The sequence below is a fragment of the Palaemon carinicauda genome, chromosome 2, assembly GCF_036898095.1.
Source record: "Palaemon carinicauda isolate YSFRI2023 chromosome 2, ASM3689809v2, whole genome shotgun sequence".
In the NCBI taxonomy this organism is placed as follows: Eukaryota; Metazoa; Arthropoda; class Malacostraca; order Decapoda; family Palaemonidae; genus Palaemon; species Palaemon carinicauda.
The window spans coordinates 76,061,462-76,071,461 of NC_090726.1; positions in this window are offsets into that span (position 1 = coordinate 76,061,462).

Sequence of the window (10,000 nt, forward strand, 5' to 3'; positions counted from 1 at the left end):
TATTTGTATAAATATTATATATATGAATATAAATATATATTTATATATATATATATATATATATATTTATACAAATTATATATATATATATATATATATATTTATATATATATATATATATATATATTTATATATATATATATACATATATATATATATATATATATGCGTAAAAATCACAGGAAAACGTGATGCTCAGATGCAGAAGAACCACAGGGAAAATGAAAATACGGAATATACAATTAAGTCCTGACTAGTTTCGTGTTACTTCCTCAGAGGACTGATTTATTGAGAGAGGTTTCTTACAATTTATAGGGAAAGCAAAAGTACGAACATACATATAGAGATTTAGAGAACAATGACACTCCCTTATCCGCTACCTGGGCTTGACTCAGGGTGTTGAGTAGGAGGAGTCCGCAAGCTCGTTAGACACCCGCTAAAAAGGGTCATTTCTAGTGGCGGGTATATTCTTGTTTTCTTCTTATTTTACTTTCAATACAGTTATTTATATGTCAATGCGGTAGACTTATCTATATAAATACATAAGCAAAACATACACAAACATACAAATATATATACATATATATATATACATATACATACATATACATATATATACATACACACATATATATATATATATATATATACATATACATACATACAGATACAAATACATATACATATACATAAATACATACACATACACATACATATACATACACATACATATATACATATATATACACATACATATATACATATATACATATATACACATACATACATATGCATATATACATTTATATGTATACAACATTAATATCATAAACATATAATCATGTATATATCAATACTTATATCTAGCATAACACTATATAGTGCCAATATACTTATGCATACTATATAAAATAATTGTTTCCTTTAATGAATGGTAGCTTAGGTCTAAATATTAATTTCACACCGACGTTAATTATTCACAATACATTCAATTCTACATTAAGTGGTTAATGTATTGAAAGTGAAATAAGAAGAAAACAAGAATATACCCGCCACTAGAAATGACCCTTTTTAGCAGGTGTCTAACGAGCTTGCGGACTCCTCCTACTCAACACCTGAGTCAAGCCCAGGTAGCGGATAAGGGAGTGTCATTGTTCTCTAAATCTCTATATGTATGTTCGTACTTTTGCTTTCCCTATAAATTGTAAGAAACCTCTCTCAATAAATCAGTCCTCTGAGGAAGTAACACGAAACTAGTCAGGACTTAAGTGTATATTCCGTATTTTCATTTTCCCTGTGGTTCTTCTGCATATATATATATATATATATATGTATATATATATATATATGTATATATATATGTATATATATATATATATATATATGTATATATATATATATATATACATATATATATATATACACGTATATATATATATATATATATAAATTATATATATATATATATATATTTATATATATATATATATATATATACGTGTATATATATATATATATATACATATAGCATCATCATCATCATCATCATGAATATAATATCCTCCTATGCATATTGACGCAAAGGGCCTCAGTTAGATTTCGCAAGCTGTCTCTATTTTCACCTTTTAAATCAATATTTCTTCACTAATCATCTCCTACTACATGCTTCATAGTCCCCATCAATGTTGGTCTGGGTCTTCGCACTCTTCTCGTGTCTTGTGAAGCCCAGTTGAAAGTTTGATGAATTAATCTCCCTTTGGGAGTGTGAAAAGCGTACCAGAAGCATCTCTATCGGCCGCTCACCATGATCTCATCAACATTATGCACTCTTATAGTTTCATTTTTAATTCTGTACTTCCATTAATTCCAATATTTTTTTCCGAGATATTCGTTCTCAAATTTACAAAATCTGTTGGATATTGTTTCATTCTCATACCACGACTTATATCCATACAGTTAAACAGGTCTCACTGAAATTATATATAACCTGATTTTCATAAATAATTTAAAGGGATTTAATTTCCATTTTTTTCCTAGCCTAACAATAGTCGGATTTGCTTTTTTTGAATCTTCCATTAAACTCCAATTCCCAAAACTCTGCATTAGAGGTCATAGTTCGTAAATGATTCCACTTCATTAATGCTTTCTTCTTCCAATGATATTCCATCTTCCATTACATACTCCGTTCTCATTATCACTATCTTCCTTCTGTATATCCTCACCCCAATCTCGTGTGATATTTCATGCATTCTGGTAAGTAAGTATTGCAAGTAATATGGTGTTCTACTAACAAGGACATCATCATCTGCTAAATTCCTATCATAAATCCAGTCCAATCATTCTCCACAATCTCTGACTGTTCTATGCATTAAAAAATCCATGAGAATGATACACAACATAGGTGACAACAGATTCCTTTCAGTACTCCAATGTTCATTAGAAATTCATATGATAAGACTCCATTAACATAAACCTTGGACTTGCTATGCTCATGTACAGACTTGATCAAATTTACATATTTAAGAAGAACATAATAATGCAGGAATCTCTATAAAATGGGTTGGTGCATATCATAGGTATTTTCATAGTCTGCAAATGCCATCAAAAGTGGATTTCTATGTTCTACACATTGCTGTACTGCATGTGTGAAAATGAAAATTTGGTCAGTACAACATCTACCTTTTCAGAATCCTGCTTGTTCATCTCTCAGCTTTTCATCAATCGTCCTCTCTAGTCTATTTAGGAACAGCATATTTTATATTTTCAGGACAACTGATGTTAGTGGGATACCTCTGTAATTGTTGCTATCAGTCTGGTCTCCTTCTTTTATGCTATTTTCACCATCAATCCTAGCTCCCAGTCATCAGGTTTTACCTCTTCATTCCACATTTTATCAAACAATCTTGTAAATATTCTGAGAGTCTTCATTTTCTGCAAAATCAATTCGCCAGTTACTTTATCGTATCCAGGACTTTCCATCTCTTGAGCTTTTTAATAATAGCTTCGACTTCAAACACACTGACTTTATTACTGAGTACATCGAGGTGTTCCTCAGCTTCAGGTATATCAATCAAATTATTCCCGTCATATTTACTATTCATGACCTCACTAAAGTGTTCTATTTAATGTTGTCTTCCTTCATCTTTTATTGTTATAAGCAGATCCATATCCCTATTTGATGAGTATTTATTTATTTTCTACCCCAGAAGAGATTTCATCAATATTTCTATGAGCAATTCTTACACAATAGCCATTCTATCAGCTTCATTTTTTGTCCTGTCTAAATATTCTTCTTAGCCAGTCCTGGCTTTTTTCTTGACTTCAACACCAATACTGAAATACTTAGCTTGTATTAGGCCTACCTTGTAATTTTCATTAATTCCTCGGAAGCTTTCAACAATCAATATCTGTCTTAGTGCCCTCTTTTATAGTATACCAAGTATCATTTGACAGCCATGTTTTCTTCTTTTATTTGCATGTCCCAAACTTCACTACCAACTGACTGATTTATGTCCTGAATTTCACACTATTCTTCATTAATTCTCTGCTCTTCGTTTTCTAGGGTCCCTAAAACTGCAAAACACTTCCAACATTAAAGAGCAAATGTTTCTCTGTGCTCATCATCTAGACGCTTAGATGTATAAAACCTAGGTATTCAATCTACATTTTTAATGAGTGCTTTCAATTTTAGTTTCAGTGTGGCACTGGCGAGCTGGGTATCACTACCAAGATCTGCACCTCTGAAGCTTCTTAAATTTTTCAGAATCCGCATTCACTCTTTATTAATGGCAATGCGATCTATCTCATTTTTGTAATTGTTGCATGACGAAGTTTATGTATGCTTGTGGATGTCCTTGTTTTTGGAAAAGAGTACCTACAACAAGAAGATTGTTGGTTAAACAAAACCTAATTCGAATTTGCTCTACGGTATTTCTATTTGAAACTTCTCCAAGACCCTTAACACCAATCAGATTCTCTATACCTTGATTATCATCATCATCATCATCATCATAATAATAATAATAATAATAATAATAATAATAATAATATTTATTATTATTATTATTATTATTATTATTATTATTATTATTTACTAAACTACAAAACTAGATGGAAAAGCAAGATGTTATAAGCCCAGGGGCACAAGCAGGGAAAATAGCCTAGTAAGGAAAAAAATAAAACAAAATATATTTTATGAACAGTAACAGCATTGAAATAGTTAATTCCCATATAAACTATGAAAAAAAAAAACTTTAATAGAACAAGAGGGCGAGGAATTAAACAGAATAGTGTGCCCGAGTGTACCCTAAAACAAGAGAACTCCTTTCAACTTTAGCATTGAAGTCACCAATTATAATTTTCATATCTCTCTTTGAGATCTCATCTATTAAATTCTGCAGAGTACAGAGACTATATTTCTTTCTTAAAAGGAAGAAATGATGAGTGCCACTCTCAGACTGAAGAAAATTTATAAAACAATTTTTCTTCATAATTCCTGTACTGGTTATTTCTATCTGCACTCTGTACTACATACACCAGTACTAGTGCTATCTGTATAATTCCACACCTGGGATTTTGAACAGAGCTAGTGTCACCATGGTAACACTTAATCAAGAGAGGTCACACCTAAGAAGGGTGACCGCTTCTCCCTTTAATTGACAGTCCCAGTCAATTAGCTGTTCATCGTAGAAATAGAAGGCAGGTTAAATAGTCTACCTGACGTCACCACATACTGATTCAGATCAAGGACTTGCTTAGCGTAGTGTTTGTAGAACACTCTGGATGATTCTCACCCAGTACATGTGCAAGGACATGTGAGGTCCCAAGCTATTAACTGTTTACCACAGTAATTAGGGGGCAGGTTTTAATACACTACCTGCCGCCACAACGAAGTGTTTCAGTTCATGCACTTGTTTTGCATAGTGTTTTTAAAACACTCTGGATGATTTCCATCCAGTGTATGAACGAAGACGCTCAAAGTCCATATACTGAAAGAAGTTCAATGATGAAGCAATCTTTCTCGGATCATGACCTGCGGGAGTGCTGTCCGGATCCGCTCTACGAATAAAGTAGGTGAGCTTCACCCTTAGTTGTTTCAGGGATAAATTTGATCCAGAAGTTTCTCCTTTGAAGAGCTGTCCTCCCCTGAAGTCTGAAGTTCTACGAAGATAGACCTTCAGACACTCTACAGGACATAGAGAGACATCTTCCTTCAGAGGGCAGATTCTCCAGGGACCCCATCTCTTAGTGGGTAGCTCATTCTTAGCGAGAAAGGATGGATCAGGAAAGAGATTCAGTTCTCCCACTTCCGTGAACAGAATGTGACCCTCATCTCTGGATAGGGCCACTATTTCACTAACTCTAGTCCCAGAGGCTATAGCAAATAGAAAAATAACCTATGGGTTAGATCCTTAAGAGAACAATCTTCATTGTTCACAGATGAGGCATAATGTAGGACCTTGTCCAAAGACCGAGAGATGGGCTTTGGTGGTACTGTGGGCCTAAGCCTAGCGCATGCCTTTGGAATATTATTAAAGATTTCATTTGCCAGATCCACTTGAGAAGCATATAGGAGAGGCTTAGTCAAGGCTGACTTGCACGTATTTATCGTATTGGCCGCCAGACCTTGGCTATGAAGGTGGACAAAGAAGGACAGACAGAAGTTCATTGAAATCTCTTTCGGTCCTTACACTTTCACAAACGCAACCCACTTTTTCCAGGAAGACTTATATTGACTTAGCCTTGTATTCTTCTAAGAATTCTAGATTGCCTTTTGAGATCCCAAATCTTTTTCTAACCGCTAGAGTAAGAATATCATGAAATGAAGGGTTTGAGTTCTCTATGATAAAACGAAGGCAGTTAATTTCAGAACCTTCGGAAATAAACCTAGGATCAGAGCTAGGACGAACCTCATCTTCAACTTCGTCTATAAGCCCCACTAGAGGATCCTCATATGGGGCTACATATCGAGGTAGTTTCTTGAAGACGCTCGTGACGAAGAGGTCGAATTGCAGTTCCGGGAATTGTTCCCATCTGGGAGGAAATAGGTCTGCGTTCATGGACCATTTCAACTCTATCGGCTTGGACCGAAATAGAGCATTCACTGTTACCTTGTGGATCAGTTTTAAATGAACTGCTGGCAGGTGCCATCCCTTTAAGAAAGGGATGGGTAACTTCACCTACACTGTATGAGACGTTCAATTGTGACGTCTTATTATCGCTTCGGTGTCCCCGATCAGTCGTAGGAAGTCTGATCTGTCTGGAGGGGGCTTCCCCACTCATGATAGGACCAGCAGAATCTTGGGACTTCCGTGCTTTAATTTTTGTTAGAGAAGCGATTATAGAGGGACCGATATCAGTCTTTTTTTAACTCTTCAAGCGTTTGATGTGTATTTTCTCCAGGCTCTTAACGCATTTTTCCGCTGTGCTCTTTGCACTAGGTCTGTCACTATTGCGAACTGGGGAAAGTTTAGCTCTCGTCCCTGTTGGCGTCTTGGAAATCTGACTGATTATCTGAGTCTCTTGACAGACCTCATGAGCTCCTTTTATATTCCCAAGGGAAAGGAGAGTTGATGTGACTGTGGGCTTCAATGGTTTTTCAGCCATTGAGACCCTTGAGCTGGAGAAAGTCGAGACTTCTAGAAGCTTTTCTTGCACCCGTGATGTCCCGGGAACCGGATCATTTCCTTGAATGCACATTGGCTAGCCACTTCGGGTGCTGCCCACCCCAGCCTCTCGTTTAGGTATTTAAATGCCTGAACCAGTTCTAGGCTTGACTTTGAAGTGACTAAGTTTGCCAATCCTCTGAAGATACTCAGGACTGTGAGTCCGACACGTATCTTTCCTAGGATGAATGTTACTATCTGTAACTTGAATTCTAGATTGGAGGAAGGGGGGTGGTTGACTGGAAGGTTCCGCAGGACACCTTTCAGGTCTGTCAAGACTACAAACACCCCTATTTGGGACAAGGTCCATATGTTCGGAAGGATTAACATTCAGAACTTGATGTTTCCTATGAACTTGTTGAGTGGCGACAAGTTCAAAATGACTCAGAGATTTTTTTACTCCTTCTCGTGAACACAAAACAGCCTTCCCTGGAACTCGACGGGCTATAGTTTTCTTACCACCTGTATGCTCTATTGCTCTGAGGTATACTCCTCCAGGAGGATTTTGAATTGTAGGAGAAGGTAAGGAAATGATGGTGGGAACATTTCTGTTTCCCATCAAGGGCTCATCTTGAATAGGTTTTGGACCGAAGGATCGAAGGTCCTGCGATCCTAAAGGAATTTTCCTCCTAGCCGAACCGTCTTCATGCTTCGAATAGTCAGTAGGTTTAGACTTTTGACCATCTGCCTGTGGCATCATGGTCACTGGAATAGTGGGATGTTGTTGAGCAGCCCGGATATTTCCAGCATTTTCGATCTTTTTTTTAGGTTGGGGACCCACAACCATGGAAGATTTTCTCTTTGAAAGGATGCCCCATTTTTAGAGAAGACTTATGTTCTTCATGGTGACGTTCTTAATTACTTTCTTAATTACCTCGTGTGGGAAGAGGTCTTTACCCCAGATGTTGGAAGATATTAGCTTCCTCGTTTCGTGTTTCATTGTTGCAGCAGCGAACACAAACTCTCTACAAGCTCTCCTAGCCTTCATAAAGGCGTAAAGGTCCTTCACTAAGGTAGCCATATGCATTTTGGCTATGACCGTGAGAATGTCTGGGGTATTTTCGTAGGTTGAACACAACTCTATGTAATTTTGTAGAGAAAGGGAGGTCACAAGTCTCTCCTTTGTCTCTTGTTCATTATGCAAGAGCAACTCAGATAATTTAAGGAGATATACATTAAATTGTCGACTTGCGACATCCGCGTCTAATTTTCCTACTGAAAAAGTCAAATGGACTTCTTTCCAATCCTTTTCCTGTCCGAAAAAGGTGGTGACAGAGGCTTGCACTCTTCGAGTGTGGGACATGGCTTACCCGCCTCCACCGATTTAGCAACAGATATAAATGCTTTCCCCGTAAAGGGGAATGAGAGTGAAGAACGGGCAAAAAAGGAAGGGTGTCTATTATTCAGTGAGAATACCTTCGACTCTGATTAACCCGCCTTTTTCAGACTACCTAAGAGGATAGTCTGTGTCTTATTATGGTCGAGAATTATGACCTCCTTTGGTTCTGTTCCTTTCCTTGACTTTGGTTCGTACTTCAGTCGAACCCAACAATTAGGGAAAGCATCAATGCTTGGCCAAAATTGAATTTTGTCTAAAGGAACATAACCCATTTTCTCTGAGATGTAGAGATTGCCATTTAAAATCGGCATCTGCTCCCGAAACCTCCAGGGATTGGTTTTGGAGCATGTTGGTAGGTCTTGATCCATGGGTCGTTTGACTGACCCCTGGGAAGCGACAAGAGAAGCTTTGTGAGGCTCTATCTTGAGTTTTTCTTCCTGCTTTTCGTTTTGTTTACGAAAGCTCTCTGTGTGAATCTTCAGTTGGATACATAATTATACCATTTCATTCAATACAGGAGTAGAAGACGAAGATGTCAACATTGAGGGGTCTATAGCCAGCATAGGCGGAGGAAATTCCGACACGACATTTTTCTCTTCTACCTTGGGGCACTTCTTGCCCTCAATCTCAAAGGTTTTTTGGTCGTCAGGGGATGTAGTTGGCTCTTGAGGCACTACTATTTCCTTGCTTGCTTTCGGAAATAGTAGTTTACTCATCTTATGATTAGGTAGGAAAGGTCCCGGAGAGATTTTTTGGAAGCTTCTCACTCAGTTGCGTAATTTGTATTGAGCTGTATCCCTAGTCTCCGAAGACTTGGGATTTTCAAAACCTTCAGACATTAATGTCCGACATATATTACAAACCTGTGGGTTCCAATAATTTAGGGATCCGGAAATAATATTGCAGGGGCATGCAACCTGCATGTATTATGACCGTAAAAATACTTACTCTTGGCCTTGCAGAGGACTGCAGCAAAAGGTATCTGGTGTTCTTCCTGTAAAGAAAGGAAAACCAAATGAGTATACAAAGGATTATCTCCCTGATAACCAACATGCAAAGGTCATCTACAACAAAATAGCTTAGGATAGTAACCTATAAAGGGATAGTAGTGAGATACATACTTGTGTACCCCTGCAACCAAATGCTCTTACCTCCCCTCAGTATTAACTACATGGAGGTTCCTCAATTGAGTAACTCCCAGTAGAAGGGCTCTTACCCCTAGGGGTAGAGAAATACCAATTCACTGTCCGAAAATAATGTTAATACTGTAGGGTCAGGATGACTGATTCTCAATCAGAATATTGAAGAAAACTATTCATTCAATATATGAGCGGTACCAGCGGAATGCTCGTACAACGGTACCCAAGGTATGTTAGAAATTACTACTGTATAATGGTACTGTAGTTTTCTATTTGCAGTTAGTCTATACTGCAATTTACTGGCTACTCTACATCATGTATTGTAGTCTAGTCATTATGCTGCCTTCATAGTAGCATATGACAGTACGGTCCATCTAGCATGAAGCCAGTTGGACTAGGGAAATTAAAGACATATATTTGTATATCCCACTCAGCCTATGTACTGTAGCCTTCCTTACAATATAAAAATATAGAGTTTCCTGATCAGGGAGACTCGAGGATAAAGGCTCTACCCTTTAAGGGTTAGGAGTGTATCACTTCTGCCTTGAAGTTATTTAATATTGTAGGGTAACCCGCATACTGATTTCTAATCAGGATATTGAAAAAATCATACTTATTCAATATGGGATTGGATTCAGCAAATGCCTGTGTTGGATATCCAAGATATATTGGAAATAACTACTGGTATGAAATATATAGTAATTTTCTATCTGTAATATATTCTATACTCTAGATATACTGGGTACTTGTATAACATATACTGAAGTTCAGCCGGCATGCTGCCGGAATAACTAGGTCTTGCCGGCATATCTAGTATGCTAGCTAGAGAGAGAGATAGCATGGAGGAAAGGCTACTC